The following is a 22436-nucleotide window of genomic DNA, read 5'->3' on the forward strand; positions in this document are numbered from 1 at the left end:
ACGAAAAATGGCAATTAAGTTTAACACCTAATATATTGGTACGGTAAGGGTTAAATCTATAGCTATATTTTTTAGAGTGATACAGTTTATCGATAAAGATCAGAATAACGCTTCGATTTCTCTAGTCTATTACATTGTAATAATAATAATAAGTAATTGCCACGAGATTTAATGATTGGCGCGATTTTGGAAGCAATATGAGTTGATCTGCCATTAAAATTAAAAGTAGAATTATTATCTTTCGGCTTATTGAGCCAATTAGGCTAATGTATCGTTTTATGCGTCAGTCGTCATCACGACTGGCGGCAATAAACCGGCGGGTAAAGATTTCTCTCGATTTTATGATCGTATGCGCGCGCTTCGCAATGAAGCTGATCGGCGCGGGTGACTCGTGCACTCGAGGAAACTGTTTCGCGAGTATAAATCCCGTAATAGGATGTAATCCGCGGCGCGCGAACAATCAGCCTCGCGTGATACGACGCAATATATAAAAATGTGCGCCCGCGCGATCAAGATTAAGCGTACGGTACGTTCCTTATAAGCTTTAATCGAATTGATAAATCATCTTGGCTCTCTCCCTCCTCTCTCTCTCTCTCTCTCTCTCTCTCTCTCTCTGTCTTCCTCTTTAGCTGATTCACTACCTGATATTTTTATTTTCGCAAGATTTCTCGCCATCGAATGAGATATGATTAAAACTTCATTAAAATTGCATTTCTTCCGGAGACACAATTGTGTTTAACCGTAAATAAATATATAGATATAGCTTTAGCTATAACGTTAAAACTTGGTATATTTTTGGAATTGGAACGAATGTTTTTGAGTGAACTCTGAACGAATGGAAAATATCTTGAAATAATCTTGCAAAAAAATTTTAAGATATCGGCGTAACCGTAAGATTTTCAATTTCCTCGTTATCCTTACGAGCACGGTTTTGCCTCCATGACTATATCGAGTCCCTCCCCCCTTTCTCCTACCGCTACGGGGCCGCTACGCCAGCCCCATTCATTAACGTAACACGATTTATCAATTAGCGTAAAAGGCAGCGATAGATAGTCGTTCTGATATGTTGCCCCGTTCTACCGTTGCGATCTTTCTCTCCCTTCCATCCACCATACAACTATTCTCCCCTTTTTTTCACGCGTAATTTTCTTTCCTCTTTTATTTCTCTCTTGTATGACTTCTTTTTCTTATCTCTGCCTTGCCCTTTATTTCTTCTTTGGAAATTTACTTTATTATATTTATTTTTCTTAAACTTACGTATATCATTAATCTATGAATTGCACAAACTAAGATATTGTGATGCAATGATTATAATGGATAACTACATAATTTTCATTAATAATTCTGTGTTTAAATTATCCGAACCAGTCTCACGTGATCTCGGTTTGAGTTACAGTTGTTTTAAGTACCTCTCGGGGATGTTGATGGGAAGGGACGGTTGTTATTATATCATTTGGTAGCCGCGTAATAGCACATGGTCGCATAATAACATAATTAATCTTAGCGTTCGTGTATCATTAATTCAATATAATATAATTTTAACGGACATTATATTTAATGGTAAGGCCCGAGGCTATAAAAAAATTTCTGCAAAATTAAGAACGAAAGCATTAAGTGAGAAAATGTGTAGGAGGAGTTTGCAAACAGCGGAAAGCTAAAATTAGTAGTGTTTCTCGAATAAGACAATATAAAGACAGCATTCTGTATTTCTCTATATATACTTCATGAGCACATTATATCTGCTGCACCTGCAGTATTAAACTTATGATGCTGGCCTTGGCTCAGGTAAATCATTCTTTATCCCTTCTCTCCCTTTCTTTCTCGTTGATGCATCCATCTCCCCGGCCACTTCCGGCGGATGATCGCAAGCCGCAAAGAATGTAGTCTGAGGGTCTTGTTCATGGTCCCAAACTGTCGGTGCGCAGCGAGGCACGAAACTGTTATTGAAAAAGAAATTAATTCTTCGCCAATCTCGTCGTACCTCGTGCTTCCGCTCGATCTCGATCGAGGGAAAATCGTGGATCGACTCGTGGAGCCCTTCTGTGAACTGTGGACACGAGTCCCGGCGAGTTTAAACCAAACCGGCGTATAGAAACACCTATATTATTTTTCTCCGCGCATATCATTATTTTAGGTGTATCGATTTTCTTTATACGCGTGTTTATCTTCGTCTGTCTAGTTTACATAAAAAAAAGCGTACATAAAAATATATGAATGTTGGAAAGAGAAACGCGTGAAACGGGTATGGAGCGCGACGCGGAAGTCGATCCAACGCAAAAGTTTTCCTTTCCGGCCGGCAGTGGCCATTGGAATGTCGTTTTACCGGTACACGCTGTCGCATCGCGAGGCTTCGAAATCCCCGGGATAAAGTTAGGGCTCAAGCCGGGCAAATGCGAGTTTGAAATGTTACCGCCGGACGTGCGCGGGCCGGATCTGCCTTCGGCATAATACTTCGCTCGGCCGAGCAAACTTTATGCGAATTTCGGGGAAAAATTAAAAGAGAATTTCCGCCGTTAGATACGAAGGACAGTAGTCGGGGGTCCATGCGATACGTGCGGAGAATTTGCGAAAGCTGGCCGGGAGAGAGGAGAAACTGGCTCTCTCTGTCAAAGTGTGGATTGATGTTGATACTTTCAATTCACAATATAATTTCAATATAGTGACGAATAAATCTTTTCAGCGAGCTATACAAAGATATTTTAAATTTGCAATTTTTGATCGGTCTTAGCCGTTTCAATTAACTCGAATCCGCGATGCATTCGCAGCGCACGTCCACGTGAGCGATTCGCATTCTGCAGGAATGCGAATAGCAGGGGCGTGTCGACGATTTGCGAGAAGGATCGAAAGTACAGCGAGAGAAAGAGACAGACGAGTGATCGCGGAGCGAGAGATTGGAGGGCGGGGGAGGGGGATATGAGGGGGAGGAGATTCTCTTCCTGGGCCGATACTTATAGTGCCTGGTAATGAAGGTGTTATTAAATAGATTGAGATTAATTGCGTGATTAGTGCTTTATGTGTAATTGGATAGTGAGCTGAACGGAATCGCCGAGAAGGAATTAAATTGGTGTTCGTGTACGTGTTTATATCCTGAATCTCTTCTTCTTCTTCTTCCCTTTCCCTCTCTCTATCCCTTTCTTTATTACTCTTATTCTTACGGTGTGTGATCTTCGAGGATACGAGTCCATCGTTTTCTTCCTTCCACATCATATATTTTCATCCAAATCATCAGATTTTTCTCACATTTTGATAATTAAATTTTATTCGTACATCAAAATTTATAAATTACATTTGTATAAAGAAAAAAAGCGATATTTTAGTATGATTAATCACGAAAATTGTTATCCTTAGATGATGCCTAAGGAATGAACGCATAGAGCGGCCGCGAGACAAGATCGGAAGAAAAAAACGACCATAGACGGCCGCTAAGAGGGTGGTAGAGACGCTCGGTGGGAGAGGGTTTCTTCTTGGCCCTATTAAAAAGCCCGTTTCCTCCTCCGTTTCTAAAAGCCTCTTATGGCACTCGAGGCAACTGCGAAAGCACTTGAAAGCTCCTGAAAAGCCCGACAACACTTCCCTGGTTGAGTGCCGCGTCCCGCTAGGAGGCCGCCGCGACTTCGCACCCTGTCAGCAAGATACCCTCCGTTCTCCGTGTGTTGCAATATCGGCTCTATCCTATGTATTAAACATCGAGTGCCCTCGCGTCGATTCCGAGTCCAGTCGCGACGCGATATACTCGAGTCAAAGAAATTCCTCTTACGATTTCTGGCCAGAGTCGTAAACAGATCTCTTGTGATAATATTCTTGTATTTAGCAAAACATCCTGCAGGCTGCAAAAACGTCGCGTACCTAATTGGCTCTGTTAATTAACATTTTGTGAGATAACGAAATTGGAGATTGCCATTAAAAAAATCCTTAAATTACAGATTTAATCTTAAAAGCAATCTCGTGCGAATCATCATCGTAATGTCAGTGGCCAGTGTTATCGATTGGCTTAAATTGGACATCTGTATTCGAAGTGACATAGTGTGGTAGTTACCGCGAGTCTCTTCAGAGCCTGCCTGCGCGAGGAAGTCGGACGATATTCTAATGTATTGTAATAAGGCTCGCGGGGAAAAGCCGCTCGCGCGAGAACCCATTGGCCCATTTTCATTTAAGACGCCTAGCGATTGGTCGTAGACTCGTAGAAGAAACACTGCATTATGTATGTTCCCGTTATCTCCGCTCGAGAGAGCGCTTCAACACGCGGATTACCAACACCTTCTGTCCCTCTCTTGTCCTTTTCCCGCGTCGCTCGATTCATACTGCTTTCCTCCGTTCGCGTTTGCCTCGAAACTTCTTTGACAATCTCCATTCAGTTATATCGAAACTCAAAAGCACAGTAATGATTATTAATTAAATAGAAATTGATTAACGGGTCATGCAATGTGCATGAAGCTGCTATCGAAGATGGAGTAATTTTTTGTAAATTTACATAATATTTAAATCGCGCAATTTAAGAAGATCTTCGCGTTCGTCCACCTGGTAATGTTAAATCTTCCGTTTAACGTCTCCGAAACCGATCTAACATCCAGGCTGCAACTAAATGAAACAATTCCTGGAATTCTTCCTGACTTGACTGGCCGTGGTAAGGCGAGGGTTGGTTAATTTCTGGAAAGGTCCGGGGCGCGGTGCGGTGTTGGAGGCTCGCTTAATCTGGCGCAGTTTAGACAATTTAGCGCGGTTACCCGGTTAGCGTCAAACATAACCTCGCCACTTGGCCGGGTGTAAAGAATGGCGGCTGTAATGTCGGTCCACGCTCCATGCCGCCTAGGGGAGGCGAAAGAGGAAGAGACAGGGTTGCGAAGCGTGAGCGCGCGGGGGTGAATGGGACGGGTGTGTGCTTACCGGTTACCGAAGTAGAAGGGTAAGAGAAGAGGGGCTGCTACTACTACTGGTCCGCGTCGGAATAACCCAGCTCTTTAATTTAAAGCCGCCGGACAGTAATTAAAATAACCACCCCCGACACACATACTCCCCAAAGCGGTGCCCAACCTACTCAAGAAAACGCTTTCTCATTCCCTTCACTTCCTTGGTTTGTACAACTTGGTACTTTCCGAAATATAGTCACGTTGCAGTGTTAATAGGGATTACTTTACTTTCCTGACAAGCAAATATGTTTATTCAATTGTTTTCATTAGTGTAACTTTCGTGGATTTTTAAATTTTTGTTTTTACCTTCCTATGAAATGAATTATTTTTAACACAATATTGTAATTATGAATAGCTGTACGTATTCGAATCTGGTTTGAGCACCTTTCTGCTTGTGGTTCTTCTTGTTCGTGATTACGAAAAGGGCCGAAGTCAGGGCGAAAGCGTAGCAAAATGGCAAATTTAATTTTGTCCGTCATGCCCGAATTTTGTACCAAGTATTCTGTTTTATTCGAGTATCATGACGATAAGTAAGGATGAAAGAACTATAGTAAAATCAGATGATTTATGTATAATGTGATTAACGATAATATTATTGCCTAAAAGCTTGGCGATCTTAAAATCAGGTAGCCGATACGAGAGTCAAGAATTTCGATTAAATGTTTCATCAGCGTGGTATCGGTGCAATTTTCGAGTTGCTGGACGACGCGGTATCAAATTGCAGGTAATCACGGAAATTAGAAACGCACGTTACGCGCCTGAAGCGTTTAAGGCATATAACGAACCGGTTTAATAATTCACTTAACTGAATATACTTTTCCATCACCGATCGCTCGAAGCAGGAGATTGGCTGCGAAGTGTTGCACGAAACGGGGGCAAAATAAAAATTAGTCAAAGACAAGGAACGCAAACTTAGGACGGCGAGCGGGATGATTTCATTCGCTATAACTGACCGTTCCCTCAGGATTATTATTTTTTCATCAAGGCTCGTGTGAGGATGAAGGGAGAAAGAGAGATGGAGAAAAAGAGAGTGAGGGTCCAGACGGACGGGCCACCCCGAGAAATTGCATCTCCAGGGTGGGAAGCCCTCCTTCCTACGTTCCTTCCACGGGTAGCCTTCGCGAAATATATACGAGCCGGCAAATTGAAAACTAGCGATCGGCCCGCCTGAATAAAATATCGTTTAAATTGATCGTAACACCTGGTATATCGGCCGCCGGTTATATCGACGCTGGTGCTGGTCACGATTGCAACTTTAAACGCGGATCAGCTTACCCTCTTATGATCTAGAATGTGCATCTCAATTCGGTTCTTTCGCGAAAGACAATAATGGAACACGCGACCAGTGATTTAGACCGTATTCTGATATATACACATACTATATTAGTACTAAAAATCTATTGTTCTCATCATATCATATACATATTTTCAGTATCGAGACAATGTTCTCTAAATCTGAATCAGTGGATAGTCACTAATTACCCAGTGGCATACTTTGCACTGATAATCAGTAAAGTTCAACTAAAAAAGGAAGAATGTTTAAGCATTACATAACTAAAATACTGATATTTGCACGTTAATTTCAATCTTCCAATACCATATTCATTGAATTTAAGCACTAAACAAGGTTAGTTAGATCACACGATAAAGATTAGCTAGGTTAGGGATCTTACATTTAATTCACTGATTATCAGTGGCATACTTGGCACTGATATCAGTGCTGATTCAGATTCAGAGAGTTTTTTTTTTGGTAAATAGTGTACGTGCTTTTTAAAGATATCTCTTTCAGTTGATAGTCGCTGAAAAAATATTGGCAGTTTCTTCAATTACTATACGCGCTTATATCTTTCGAAACTGCAAAATCGAACAAATGGAACATGAAAACCTGGCATAACTGCATTTTAGGGACCGCGTAACGGTTGCATTTAACGAACTCGTATCGTTCATCGGCGCGTGGGTATCGTTGCGAAGACAAATAAATTAAGTGGATCTCGATGACGGCATCCATTTTAGCGACGAGCAATAATACAAAATAACGTAAGAGCGAATCGATACGCGCAAATCGCTGCGCGCAATTGGAATATACACTCGAACCTCGATATCGCTTGAACGTTATTTCATTGTTCACATTCCAGTGCAATCAGAGGCGGAAACACTTTAAACGGAACCACTTACGTTCTTCGATTCATCAGGGGTTAATATCGGATTACCGTCGGTATTTTTACGGTGGTCATGTCGCTCTTTGTTTGTTAAATGCGATACTACTAATTTCGCATACAAATAAGACAATATTTTTTCGCTCAAATTTATTGCCGTTTAAAGTTCGCTAATCTCATTTATCTGTCGTCGATTGCCGTGGATATTGGAGACATATATTGCCGGTATCGTAACAGTGAAACCGAAACTTTGATCCAACGCAACGGCGAAAAGACGAATTACTTTTGCACCGTGTCTCCCCGCGTCCCTTGTCTCTCCCCATCCCGTTGGCGGCATTCAATTAGCAGAAATGACGAATCGTAATTTCCCCGAACATCGTTCGATTCAATCAGGGTCGGACGAGTCCGGAGAACACGAATTCGTGCTTTCCAATCGGGCTGATTGGCCGGAGCGTCATTGCGATCGATTAGGAGCAGCCGAGGTGGTTTCGGTGCACACGCGAGAGGGACGGCAGGGGGACGCTCCGCTCTTTCCCGCGTAATCCGTCGGATTAGTCAATTATGTATAGCATTACGTCTCCATACATTTGGACAGGTCGCATAGGTTGGACGAGCGAGCGCAAACACGAGGAGAATTCTGAAGGATGCACGGGTTGAGAGATAGACCGAGACAGGATGGGAGGGGAAGGGGCAGCCAAATGAAAAAGAGAGCCCCTTTGTGTTTGGGATTCCTGCGCGGCATAGGCGGGCGGTGGGGGCGTGAGAGTGCTGCTAGTGGGTGGGATGCAACTGCAATTTGTACCTCTTACTGTCCGCGGGAAGAATGGGTATTGTCTTGCAGGAGAGAAACGAATTGAGCCTCTATGAAGCCCGGCGTGCGAATGGGAATCGATATTTTTAATTTCAGTAGAAGCCAAACATCTACGACCAGTCGGCCGAACATCTCCCCGCGTTTCGGGCATCCTTCACCTTTTCGTCGCTTACATTCCTGGTGGAGACGAGAAGGCCGGAGGTGAGGGTGGGTCTGACGGTGCCCCCTTTGCCACTCGTGACACCCGCTAATTCTAACGAGACGGTAAACATCGGTAGCGTCAGGGATCGGTGTCTCCAAGGATCTCTCGTTGCATGTTACAGCTCCAAGAAGCACGATGCGCACAAGATGAATTCATTTTCGGTTATACGTACCTATCGTAGCGCTTGCGCGAGCGAGTAATTTCGACAATAGATCTCGCGACATCGTAAATCAGACGTAAATGATTATGGCGCGTGGTTTAATTTGAGATTTATGTATTTTATCGCTATCTGCATAAGCGCAATTCAATGGTACCTTTAGATAAACCTTATACGTTTTCTTCAGTCGTAGAGACGCGTGATTCTCGTTACGGCTGATTTAATTTGCACGAGTACATTCGCGCCCTATCTTCATCCAGAGAGATTAGCACCGCGTACATCAAAGAGTCGTACCCCTGTAACGTCGTTCCGTCTTGAAAAATTCGCTCTCACGTCGCGGTAATTACTCGTCGCGAGCGCCAACTTCTCACACACGCGTTTCACGAGAGAAAGAAGTCGAGAGAGAAGACTTTTGATTGACTCCCGTGGTCCTTCGTTACGCGAAACGAAGGGCATACAGTACGGCCCACACCCTTTGTTTTCCGAATGCAAATAAGTAGCCTCAACCACTCACCCTCTTCCTCTCTGCCGGCCCCTTCTTTACCTCCTCCATCCTCCCTTTCTATCTCTCTATTCTCCCTCGCATAGCTTCTAACTCTACTTCGCCGTCTCTCTCTCCTCCCCCCCTCTCTCTCTCTCTCCCTCCCTCTCGCTGTCTCCCCCTCTATTTGTGTATGTGTGAGAATACACCCCCTGCTCTCACACCGCGAAACGCAGAACACAGCGCATGCATATTCATACGTGGACCATGGCTGTGTGTGCACGAGAGGTTATTAATTAACCGGAAGCCTAATCAAGGCTCGTAGTCGAAGAGGGTAGCCGTCTCTCCACGTCGGTGAAACCACGCCGAAATTGCGGTCCCTGATGTAGGTGGCGTAGGTTTGATCGGCTAACCGCGAAAAAATATCATTACAGGAGAATAGTAAATATGATCGCATATATGCTAGTTCGATTTTAATGCACATCATTCAAGATAGTGCAAAATTATCAAGTACACGGTACAATCAGCATTTATATTGAGAAAAACATTTTGATTATTTTACAGTGAATCCGAGATATTCTTAAGAAACATTCTTAATCACAATGGCGTGAACGAACGTAAAGACTATTGCAGTCCAAGATTATGTGCTGATAAAAACTAGAACAATATCGTGCCACTCCTTAGAATGTGACTCGAGCATAACCGTTTTGTCGTGCGAGACATCGGCAAAAAGTTATTCATTTTCAACGTTTCTATCGGTATACCGGTACGTTACATCTCAGGGGTTCTCTATTCTTAGAAAGTTTCTTTTCTATTGAATGCTATCGTTAAAGATACATTGCTGATTATTGCAAAATTTTTCCGTACAGCACAGAAGCTTACTGGAACGTTGCAATGTTGTTGAAGTGATCTGTGCTGTATGTTATATAATATTCCTAAATTTAATTATAATTTAAAAAAAAAAACGAAGTTACACGTCGTTTACTTTCGTTTGGAAGATGTATCGTATAACGGGAGAAATAGCGGAATGATGCATAACGATAATGCATTGAAAATGTTTCGACGTCAAATTACATGTGCGAAGTAATATATTTCGAAATCCTAATTGGCCCGCGCACGCAACGCACGTTCAAAATGCATCCTGTCGACGAGTTATCGATACGATGCATCGATCAGGTATTTCCTCTCCCTTTCATTGAGGATTATTATGTCCCCTCGTCGTATCTTCAGAAATGGATACATCAGCGTACGCCAAGATCGTGATATATATATATATATATATGTATATATATATACATATATTTATATATAAGATATGTATGTATATGTACTGAGTGTGGTACCTTACACGGCGGACCGACAATCTCGCGCCATTACGATCGTATAATGATCGTTATCCGAGAGCACAAAGGGTCCAACAGTGGTGCTCAGCTAGAACCGGCGTTTATCGTCCGATCTGCGGCTTCATGCCGGCTGTTTGCATGCGGCGATCACACTTCGCCGCAATTATGATCGAGAGATAGCTCGATCAGGGCCGCACTTATGAGTTGTCGCAAGGCAAGCGTGTTTAAACCGTGCGGAAGAATTGCAATTTGCGTAATCGTCAGTTAAGATCCATTTTCTAATTGCATGCATTGTTAATTTTCTGATGAGAATAATTACTCGAATGATTTCAACGTGACAAGTGGAGCACCGTCAACTACTGGATAATAAGTACGAATAATCGTCGGTTTTAGCAACATGATGTTTGATGGAGCAAACCTGTTAATGCTGTCGAAACGCCGCGAGCGTTGTTAAATCAACGGACGAATTTTAATTTTTCCGGAATTGTTTGGTGAGACCGATATATCTTTTGCAAGCGGCCCTGAAGAGAAACGGGCTTTCTCACCACGAATCCGCGATCTACGGGGTGTAAGGAAAGGAAGATCATCCGGTTGATCAACGAAGTCGGCTACATGTTCGTATGTAATTTATATTTAAATAAGTTCAGGATTGAAACCGCAAGGTAAATACGAGTTTCGTCGACGTACACGTGCACGCGTTGGTTTCCTCGCGATAGTATTGCGGTCGCCAAACGATGCATGGGTAATCGATCATCAGCGGGATCGACAATATCTGCTTGAGTGATACGACTCCCCCTAGTTCCAAAATCGTACGACAATTTTTTTTATCGATGAGTGACATTTCACAAATCTGTAAAGTTAGCATGATATTCTATTAATATATAAAAAATAAAAATAAAAAATATATAGCGTGCTAATCTAGCATGACACTTCCCTTCTAAAGTACCAGAAAAAGATTTTTCCTATTAATAGAAGTCGTGCTAACTTCACAGATTCACATTTGACATGCTCTAAAAATTGCAAATAATCGATTGAGGAAGGACAGGAGTGACACGAGAACGGTATTATTTATATTGAACTCTCGTAAATTCGTAAATTTTCTCATGTTCTTTCCTCCTCTCTCGTCTTTCACTGGATTATGTGTAACGAAAGACGAAAAGCGGAAACAATGTAAAACAATAAAGGGGTTCTTACCATAACGGCGCGGTCGGCGTACCGCGATATTGTATCCGGAACTGCTTGCAGTTCCACAGGGTGAGAGGTGGCTTGGTACGGGGCGAGCCAAGGTGGCGGGAGGGGTGCACACGGGTCAGTTGTCTAATATATGTGATAATAACTTCGAGACGGGGAATCGAAGGCGGTGGCGTGCGAATCTCAGATCTGCATATATGAATTGCCGGCTCCCTTCCCTCGTATCCTCCGTACCCTATTCCCCCCCGTACTTCTCCGCATGTAGGCTAGGTACGGTCGTGAATTTCGGGATTGAAATTTGAAATATGGAAATATAACAGAAAACGATCTCGATCGCCGCACTTAAATACGAGCGTTTCGAAGATAGGTTCTCTCCGCGGAAAGTCGTTTTTAAGGCTGCCGTGCCCGTGGAATCGTGCAGGCTTTATCGTCGCAAGTCGCAAGTGTCTCGTGTTTGACGAGCCATTTGTCGATCTCTCCACGGTATGTCGGGAAGAACAATATTGTCTAGCGTTGTAATATTTGAACGGTAAACATTTTTACAGCGACAGTCATATTTTTTACTAATTTTTGTTATAACGTGTCATTTCAAGTATTCGCGCAACTATTATTACTGATACGAAAAATCGGGAGGATTCAGCCAGCGCGAAATAAATCGCGCCCGATGCGTATTGGGAGAAAACCGCGCATAAAAACAACCAGCAAGATCGATGCTGCGCGCGAATCGGTTACAGTACGCGTTTCGCACATGTAACAACGAAATATGAAACCGACACAAACGGTCGTCACTGCCTGAAATCGAGACTTCCCTGATTCTGCCGAATTCCGACGTACTCTGTAATGATCGACCTCTTTGTGCTAGAAACTCGCGTTAGAAATTCAGTCCCTTGTACAATGCGACAGAACAAAATGGTACAAAAAAAAAAGAAAAAAAGAATTGCGTTATACGCAAACGTGATTAGGCATGCGTTCGATTTTAATTAATTTTCGCTTAAAACTTTTGTAAAATCGTCATCGCAAAAAAAAAACAGTTTTTCGAGTTTGCTTAAATATCGATTAATAAAAGATTAAGATTAGGTTTAGGATTGTTGTCGAGAATGAAATGTTTCTCTCGAAACGGAGTACGATGTCGTCGTGCCCCGCATTTCCGTCCCTTTTCCTTCGAGATTACGTGCAACTTCCTGAAGACTAAGGAAAGAACCAGGCCAATAGCTAGGGATAGCCTCTGTTATGGCAAACAAAGTCTTTGTTTCGAGAATACAGAATCGTTGGAATCGTAACACGGAACATTAACTGGACGGGAAACGTAACAGGGAACGTTCCGTCGCGCGGACTAGATGCATAATGTGACGTAACGTAATACATGTTTCACTTTGAGCCAATAATTGCGAAACTCGAATGTATTTTGTTATCGATCGCAATAAAACTGATATCTTGCTGTTTTGAAATTTAGAAATCTTAGACTTAGTTTATATTTTTAAATATATTCCTTTAAATATGTACTTCAACTATTATATACATTGCTTTTAAAATTTATGAACCTATAAATCTATAATGTGCGAATGTTCTCGAATTCATTGTATCTTCTTAAATAGGATAACAATGAAATTATCTGCCGTTGTATCGTATAACAAGTTAGCTTTCTAATTCATTCAATTATGGTTTTATCAGTAAGACTATCAGTTTTTAAGACATCACGCGGTTTGTTTAACAGACCAACCAGAGTTTAAAACCAAGCGACTCCACTTACGACCTAAGAATCATCGAAAGAAGATATAACGTTTCCATGCACCTCAAGTTCACAAAATGGAAAGAGAAGGAGATAGAGCGGAAAAGAGGCGAGAGAGAGAGAGAGAGAGAGAGAGAGAGAGAGAGAGAGGAGATGGTAGAGGAGGAAAGAGGGTGAGCGAGAGAGAAACGAACTGGCGGCCGGTGCAGTAGAATTATTAATTAAGCACACTAATTAAGCGCGTTCATCGTGCTCGCCCGCGGGGTCAGCCAGTACGCGCATTGTGAAAGGAGCACGCGATTACAAACGCGTTCGTTAATAAATTACCTTTACGCTAGAAACGCTGCCTTCCCCTCCCTATTCTTTTCCTCTCTATGCTTTCGTTCAGCTATTAAAAGTCGTTGTTCGTGCAGCCGTTTATTACAGTAAAAGGCCCGACTACGCGGTCACGTGAACGTATCTTAACTACTGAGTGATTACGTCTCCTCGATCTGCGTAAGAAATTAAAAAAAAGGGCGGGCGGAAAACAAAGAAATGTGTTAGTATCGTTTAGATATCTTCGTAACTATGACCTACTTGGATATTGTACTTTGAATTAATTTTTTACTGTTTTAAAATGGCTAAATTGATTCATAGTATCCTTTTTACACGAAATAAGTAAGAAATTTAATATCCTTCTAAAATCAGTTGGTACTCGTGGGACTCAGCATGCCGTGAGCTCGGCGAGAGGAGACACATGGTCCAGTCGCGGCTGGCCGATTCTTGCAAATGCGGCCGTAACGGTACCGCTAAGTAGCCGATCGCGAGCGTGTAGGTCGAAGATGCGTCTTTAATGATCATCGAAACTTCCTGGTTCGCGAGTCTCTCACGCGAGATCCTTCCCTCCACCCTCCAGTCGCGTCGCCCGCTATACCATAAGTCGCTTAACGAGGAAATCGGCGGCGAAGGGGCGAAGGAAAAGGACTAGGAGGGTACGACATTATTAACAGTCTCTCGTTATTTATTCCTCGTTAATCCCATGCATTTATTACGCTGCCGTACTGTGCTTTCTCCGCGAGCATTCGACCTTCCCCCTCCATTTCCTCTACGATACACGGCCGGGAAGTACGCGACTTAATGAATCGATTCGTTAACCCTGATAACGACTTTGTCACCAGTTTTGCTAGAAGCAATCAAATATTTCTCCGTTAATCCGATAAGACAGCGATCAATATTATCTGTCTTTTTCAATCGACATTATATATTTCCTCATTGTTATAGGTAAAAAAATTGATTGTATTTTTTATTTTTCGCTAAACATTAAAGAATATAAATATAGAGATTATTTTTATATATATATATAAACGTGTAGAATTTATTTAAGATTGTTTATTAATAAATAAATGTTCGACCAATAGTAGGTCTCAAAGAAAAAGTACTTTCGAAAGATGCTTAAAAACATAATCGAACGTGATCAAACGAATGTTCCCGTTCTTCATCTCGAAAATCATAGAGATTCTGTGCTTATTTCTCTTTAGATATCGGCTTGACATAATCTCAGGATTAAGGTTCACACAAGTGTGAAAGATTAAATTACAGGTGAGCCAGTACACTATATAGGATAATGCGCGCGGTGAATTAAAGCAACAAGATACCGTTCGAGAAAGAGCGAAGGTTTTTACCGCATCCTTTTTATTCGCCAGATAAACGTCGCATCGACCTCAATGATCATTTAGAATATTATACTTTGCTCTACAAGAATAGTACACAAAAAAAATTGGAGATGAAATATCACGCGTATATCTTTTGAAATTTTATTGAAATTCGTCTATATATATTTGAATTAATTTTGTTTAAAATTTATTTATGTTGAAAGAGCAAATCTTGGATATATCTGGTACACAAAAAAAGAAACGCTATATTTTCATTTAATTAATTTGCGTGATTAAAAGTAAATGAATACATTATATTAATGGTTAGATGAAACAGAAAGAGATTCTTTGATATTAAATCGCAGCGAGAACAGAAGGGCCAGTCAGAGTTTGAATATAGATACAGGCGTTGTAAATTAAAAATCTAAATCTAAAAATATACCTCGACAAGAACTGATAAGTTTACGTGTCAATGCTTCGGTTCTCAAGGTATAACTAAAGTGAAACATTTGGCATGTGCACGCTAAAGAGAGAAGTAAGATTTGTGAAAATTTACAATGATACATAATGCTTGGGGGGAGGGAAGGCAAACAGATTCATCTCGGAAGCGTAGAGAATCCGTATTTAACTGATAAGCTTCCTGGCAAAGATTGCGGTTGCACGCTCCACGTGAGAAACGGGATTGTTGGGTCTTGAAAGGGGGGGGAGGGAGGCACCTGTCCACGCGTATCCCGCGCTCAGCCACGCCGCATAAAGAAGTTCATTATCGCGACGTTTAATTATATATTTATTTTTAGAGTCCTTTGTCGAGCCCGGAGTCCTTTACTAGGAAAAGAGTTACGCCGATTCTCGGTAACCCTTTCCACCGTCGCCCATTGCTAGCTGACTGCTAATGAATTTTCACCTTTTTTCGCCTTATTTGCTCATTAGTGCTTTACCCTCGCCTCGTCCGCTTCCTCTCTGCCGCCCGCCTAACGGCAGAGCCCCTTCTCCCTTACCTCACCGCGCCCTTAATCCCGACGCGAAGCGAAGCGACCGCCGCGCCGCTCCTTCGTCCATATGGGACGAAGCTTCGGTGTGTTTAGCATGCTCAACGCTTGAGTAAAAAGGATTCGATAATTTACTTATGAATACGTCTAATACGAAGCTCGTATGCGTTTTAAAGCGTGGGGGGGGGGGGGGAGATAGACGGCTTTGTTTCTTTGCGCATCGAATTGCAGATAAAGTTCGTTTGGTTATTCGTGCGTATTGAGTTCTGACCGCTCGATTGAGTTGTTCGGTTCATCGAGTTGCTGGCGGCTCAACCAAGTCCACTCTAATTTAGACATTTTCGAGTGGTGGCAGCAGCGCAGCCGGCTATATTTGTTATATTTTCACTCGAATCATTATTACGCGGCACCCCATGCGTACCATACGAGGGGATTACGCTTCAATCCGGTTCGCTATAAATTGGGCGATATCGTCATTCGTATTGACGCTCATATACGTAGATTGTACAGCTGCGTTCACAAACTCTCACCTTTGGGGAATTATTCTCGCCTATTCGATTAATCTTCAGTGTGTCTACAAGAACATGCAGCCTTGTTGTATTCTCTGTTTAAATTCCCCGAGGAACGATCAGTTAAAAATCGCCTTCATATCGACGGGCCTTTGCGCACCTGAAGAGTATACGGAGAGTCGCGTACAACCGACTACAACCGTCGGCAAAACTTTTCACGTCTGCTTTCCTGGGTACGTTGAGAAAAAGGGGTTGTGGCGACCGCGCAAGAAGGAACGATGGGAAGAGAAAGGGGAGCAAAAGGTGCCTCCGGAGGGCAAATGACGGGAAAAAAGGATACGCGCGGAGGAAAAGATCTGGGAAAATCGTACGTCGAAAACGGCAGAACGAGACTCATGGAATCACGGCAAAAGAAATATCGTCGGTCAACGGAGATAATCCGTATCCTGGTAGTAACGACGACGGGATGGACGCTGCGAAGGGTAGGGAAGCGGTAGGGAAGGGGAGAAAGAAAGGAACGGCGAGAGGGGAAGGGTAGTCAGAAGGGAGGAACTACCCTTAGCTGGTTTCCCTCAGGAGGTTTTATAATGGCGTCCAGTTATTACCGCAGAATCCACGGACACGACGCGAATCTCCGACAAGGGACGAAGACCGATTTAACAAGTGCTCGGAATATACGGCACGAGTGCACAGATGGAGAAGGAGAAAGATCTCGGTGGAAAGGATGCGAGATATCCGACAGTACGAATCGCTGATAAGGATTGTCGTTGGTCCGATAACGATCGTGTAGAGATAGCGACGTTAACCATGCTTCGTTGTTTTTGACGATAGAGACACGTGGACGCTCAATAATGCGAGCGTGAATAATGACCGTAATTAATATTAGGCAAAGCACGTAATTTACCATCGTAGAGAAGATTTATCGGCAACAGGCAGCTGCTCGAGCGACGTCACGTTTAGTTAGCGTCGCGATGCGTTCGCAAATTACTTATAGCCGTGGCCATTTTCAATCCATGTCACTTTAAAAAAGAAATCTATGTTGTTTGATAAGTTGGCAAGTACGAAATTATAGCTCAAGTACGTTATAAACCAGATGACAAAACTAGTTTCGACAAAAACAAATTCTTTCTGTTGATTAATGATCCGTGAATTTCAAATAGCTGCGCGAACACGTTCAAATAATTATATGCTGTGTTTCGGGAAAATACGAATTTATTTGAAATTCCAGATTCTCGCCACCGGAAATAATCAGTACAAACGGACTTTCTTAATTCGATTTATCGACCAGTTTTGATGCGCCGGATAATTAAATGTTGAAAATCGATCGGACGTGGGCGACGAATGATATCGGCGGATTTTCGCTTTTGACGCGAAAGCGAGCACAATGCTCGATAAAGGGTAGTTCATTTGCGCGCCGCGCGCGTTTATAACCGTATAATATAAAAAGCTCTCAATTAAAAAGTCGACTCCCCGTTCGAATAACCGCACCGGACGCAATGCGTCAGCGCTTTTTTTCTGATTCTTGCGTTTCATTAAAATCACAATGTAATTGGTAATACGATAGTACGTTTTTTCATTAACACTGCTGGGGCATTATGATTATGGTGAAAGGGTTCCGCAGTTGCAGCTTCCGACAGCTACACCAGTTTCAAAAAATAGGAAATGATTAAAAGTTTGAAGGGGAATAATAATCTTCGAGGATAATGATTTTTCAAATAATCCGATAAAATGCATTTTTGGCAAAAATTCAATTTATCGAGTTATTATCTTATGGAACAAATTATTTTAACAATTTTAAAATGCCCGATATTTTTCACGACATTTGTACATTTGTGTGTAATAAATTATACATTGTAGTAGTACAACATATGAAAGTAATAAATATTGTTTTCTATCTACCAAAAAGTAAAAAAAAAAGATTATTTTGGATTTACCGACGTAACGAAGGAAACGAGACGCGGAATCCCTTCCGTATTGCACTCGTGCCAAAATTCGAGCACGTTTGCTAATCTCGGCTTGAACCAGAGACTCCCGCGAGCAACACCATTCTTCTCTCTGATATACGAGATGTCAATTTAATAGCATCCGCAAAATGTGCCTCTGCCTAGTGTTGAAATTAGACTTTTCAGAAACCATCTAGGATACGCAGCAGAGGCGTAAGTGTATCTGCTTAATTCCCGCTGGTTCAAAAGCTTGAAATTCTAAGAGCACAATCATTTTGCATCTAATCTCGAAACTAAATGATATATCAACATTGCTTGAAAATGCATGAATTAAGCGGATACATTTTAGGTGTATACAACGTGTGACTTTGTACCACGCACGCGTGTACGTACTACTCCCCTTGTGACGTGTGCCTCCTTTTGAACTCTTTTTAGCCCTTAAGTGCAATCGAGGCCTCAAGCTTATGTGCCGCCAGAGGAAAGAGAAATGACGCTTCGCATGTGTTTTGACTAATTAACATACGTGAAAATCCTCTTAATTGGGTGATTAAACGCCTGCGGAGAGACTCTAATGGGAAACAGGTCTTCCACGCTTGGGGCCGCATCTTTTATTTTTAATTCTTGCCGCACTCTTTTATCTCTATCATCGTATTCGCGAAAGATCGGTGTGAGCGCAGTCTCTGTTCGCATCTAATCTAGCCTGATGTACAGCCTAAGTCTAATTTAGTCTCGCTTGGTTTAATTTTAAGCAACGTATTCCAAGTTAGCTCGGTCTGGTCTAGTCTTATGTTTAGTCTCCTTTATATCCCGAAATAATTTATTCAAGGCTAACTCAATTTGAAGCTTGCCTAGAGTGAATTTAAAACATTACCTTTTTTTTTTAAATTAGATTTTATATTTAAATGTCTCCGTTAGAGTCGCGACATAATTGATGTTGCAAAAAAGAAGACCTTTGCCTACTTCGTAACCTTAGAAATCGGTGAGCAAACCATTTCCCATGGGTGGACGTTCATCACGTTAGGAGCGGTCTCTTCTGACGTTTATGACAAATTTTTTTGCAGTTACGCAGGACATCGCGGACCGGTATGTCGCTAACGAAGGAAAATCGAAGAAGAGGTGGCCAGGTGGAAGAAACAGAGGACGGCTATCTATTCAATTATCACCTTGGAACGGCCGCATACGTATGAACAGGTAATCCCATTTCACGACTTCCGGCCATTCTCGAGCTTTGAGCGACGTGTCCTGTGACGTCACATGTATCCTATCTTCGATTTCACGGATGCATGGCTTGGCTTTTCTACCCCATCACCCTCTTAATCATCTTTTGCCAAAATTATATAAAAAGCCCAACATTTCGTTAATTATAGAGAAAGGAGAAACTATAAAAAGTTCGATTAAAAGAGACATCACACAGAGCAAGCTAGATCATAATTGCAAACCGCATTAAGCCAGTTGTGACAAACCGGATCACATTCAGATTGAACGAAATTATATTTATTTATAGATTGAGGTTAAATTAAAGCAATGTAATGAAAAAAAAGTAGTGCTTGTATTTTTTTTCCAAGCAATCAATATCTTTGAGCTCATTGCTAATCAACTTGTAAACGATCAGAAGATTATTACTCGTTGTAGGTATCTGTGATCGGGATAAAGGTTTCTTTAGATATAAGCGAAGCACAAGTCCGTGCTACTGGCAATTTACTATCTTCTGGTAATTAACCGCTTCCTTAAGCTGAGTCGTATCTTCCCTTATCTGTTTCACCGTATCTGCCCTACGCGTGTGTATACGCGTACTGCGTACATTCTAAACAAAGAGCCATTTTCCCACATAGTACACCGTGAAATTCTACAATTGTGTGTGCGTGTACGATGGTGCACGGGCGATGAAAATCTCTATATTGTTATTTAAGGCAGAGGTGGGCAACCTTTTTGAGGGTCGATTCGAATAAAGAAATAATCATTATGAACGCACACAGTCCATGCACGCGCCCACTTATTATCATTTTAAAAAATAATAAGGACCGTTTTCGAGAACTTGAACGTTTCTCAGATTAAACACCGTTTTCTGCATGTTGGTACTCTCTTCAGGAATTTTAAAATACTTGACGAACCGTTTTTCGAATAGCCGAGTAATTAAGCTTTTGTGCCGTTTCCTAGCGCGTTCTTTTGTTCTTCAAAAGGAAACCTAGTATCTTTAACGGTTCTCCAGAAAAATTAGGAAGGCTCGCAAGGAGAGCTTTTGCCCAGGTAAAATTAAAATTTATTTTATCCGTTTACAAAATTTACAGATGCAATAATAGAAGCGTTAATATGGTACTAATCAAGAGAAAATGGATGAAGCTTTATTTCAAGACCTCATTTAAGGAGTGCGATTTGAAATAGCACTTATACGTGTACATTAATGTATATGAAGGCAATGAACTGCTGGATAATTGAAAATTAATTAGTTGATATTTGAGTTGATTTTTGAACTATGTAGAAGAGAGTAAATTCCAATTAATTGCGATAAAGTGGCAACCTGGCTTTGACGACTCAAGTAAAGACTAATATCGTACTATGTACATCGTCTGCGTTTATTGTCCAAAAACAATCTGTGAAGTTTAATTGCGAATAGTTGGAGTACGTTTCAGGTACTGAATTGACCGAGAATGTCTATATTTTCGTATCCGGTCAGTTTCAAGCGCTATTCATTAAAGATACTTGGTATTCACAAGTGTTTTATTTTTCGTTCTCGGTTCACGAAATTAATTGTATTATTTACGTAACGTCAAACAATTACTCATAAAGATTAACGATCGCCTATCTACAAAAATATCTCAAAAATATCTCTTTACAATCTGTTAAGAATAATTGCTGAAGATAGGCTTATACTAGGTCTAACGTGTACAACATTTAGTTTGGCATACGATAAGACCTGCGATGGCTAGGTTGGGTTAGGTTCCCCTTGCGTGCGTATCGATACACATACACATCTATATAGGAGATTACATAGAATGTCTCGTCGTAGTAGGATGGGGATGGGTGCCTAGAAAGAGAAAGAGAGAGAGAGAGAGAACGAAGAAGAGGGTGGAAGGGTGGCTTAGTACAATTTCTTCGAATCAAGCGAAAGCCAATTACAAGTTTAATTCAGAACTTTGCACGGGCGATAATTAGCCGGTAAATTAAATTTACTTTCGTTTCAAAACAATCGTGCAAGTTTGCCGCCCTGCGTGCCGCGGCGCAGCGCGTCGCGATGAAACGTCGTCCTCATCCTCGTCGTTCTCGTCCTCGTCCTCGTCGTCGTCGTCGTCGTCGTCGTCATCGTCGTCGTCGTCGCGTAGGAACAATCGCGAATTGTACAAAATTAATTATGCGGAACAATGACGTCGTAATGTCTGATGTTCTTCATCGATGCGGTGGTTTCTCATTGATGTGAAGGAAAAATTCAATAAAACGTAATTATACAAAGCGCAGTATACTGAATTTTGAAAGAATATTTAATTCGTTCTTATATGTTAGTTGATATTATTTAGTTTTTTCTTTAATGATGAAAAAAAGTCGTTATATATTGCCATGAGAGAATTAAACGCATTCCACGCTGTTACATTAGAGATCTGCGTGTAAAAGCGACTTTACGTTTCCTGAGAATTGATCAATACTCACGCGATTAATTCTGGCGAGAATGTATCTGCGCGCTCTAGTAATTACTGTTACAGATACAAATACCTGCCTCGGCCGTATATTATACGAAGCAACCCTACTATAGCGCGGGAATGCGCCAGGCGCACCATGAAGTGATTTCTTCGCTGAATAATTTAATCCTTACAACAGGAAAATATTAATCTACAAATTTCGAAATTGCGAAATCTCGTAGTACATTTTGTCACGCCCATTCATTTACTTAAAGCAGGAAATAGAAAACGAAGAATTTGTTAATCGCAAAATGTCACTTAACGGTAGATCGATTGAGCTATCGGATTTCGAATAAATTAATTGCATGCATAATATAATAATGTAATTCACTCACCTAAGTTAGGTAAAGGTACCTCCACACATATTCGGCAACCTGCAATCAATTATTATTCTCATAAATTTGTAATATTCTGAATATAAAGAAAGAGATAATATACATAAAAATCTTTCAATGCCTATTAGAGCCGACACAGGATAATGTGTGTAACAATCAATTTATTAATAATTAAAAATTTCATTAAAAATTTATTAATAAACACTAAAATTATATGATTGTGACATAGGTAAACGTTTCGACCCTATTATTTGGGTCCTCTTCAGTACCAAAAAAAACCACAAAAAAAATTTGTATAAATAAATGTGTAGAGTAATTATGTAACAGCAAGGTTGAAAGTTGCGAAGATTGTGTCCATTATAAATGCATGACAAGAATTTG

The sequence above is a fragment of the Trachymyrmex cornetzi genome, unplaced genomic scaffold (assembly GCF_001594075.2).
Source record: "Trachymyrmex cornetzi isolate Tcor2-1 unplaced genomic scaffold, Tcor1.1 scaffold490, whole genome shotgun sequence".
NCBI lineage: Eukaryota > Metazoa > Arthropoda > Insecta > Hymenoptera > Formicidae > Trachymyrmex > Trachymyrmex cornetzi.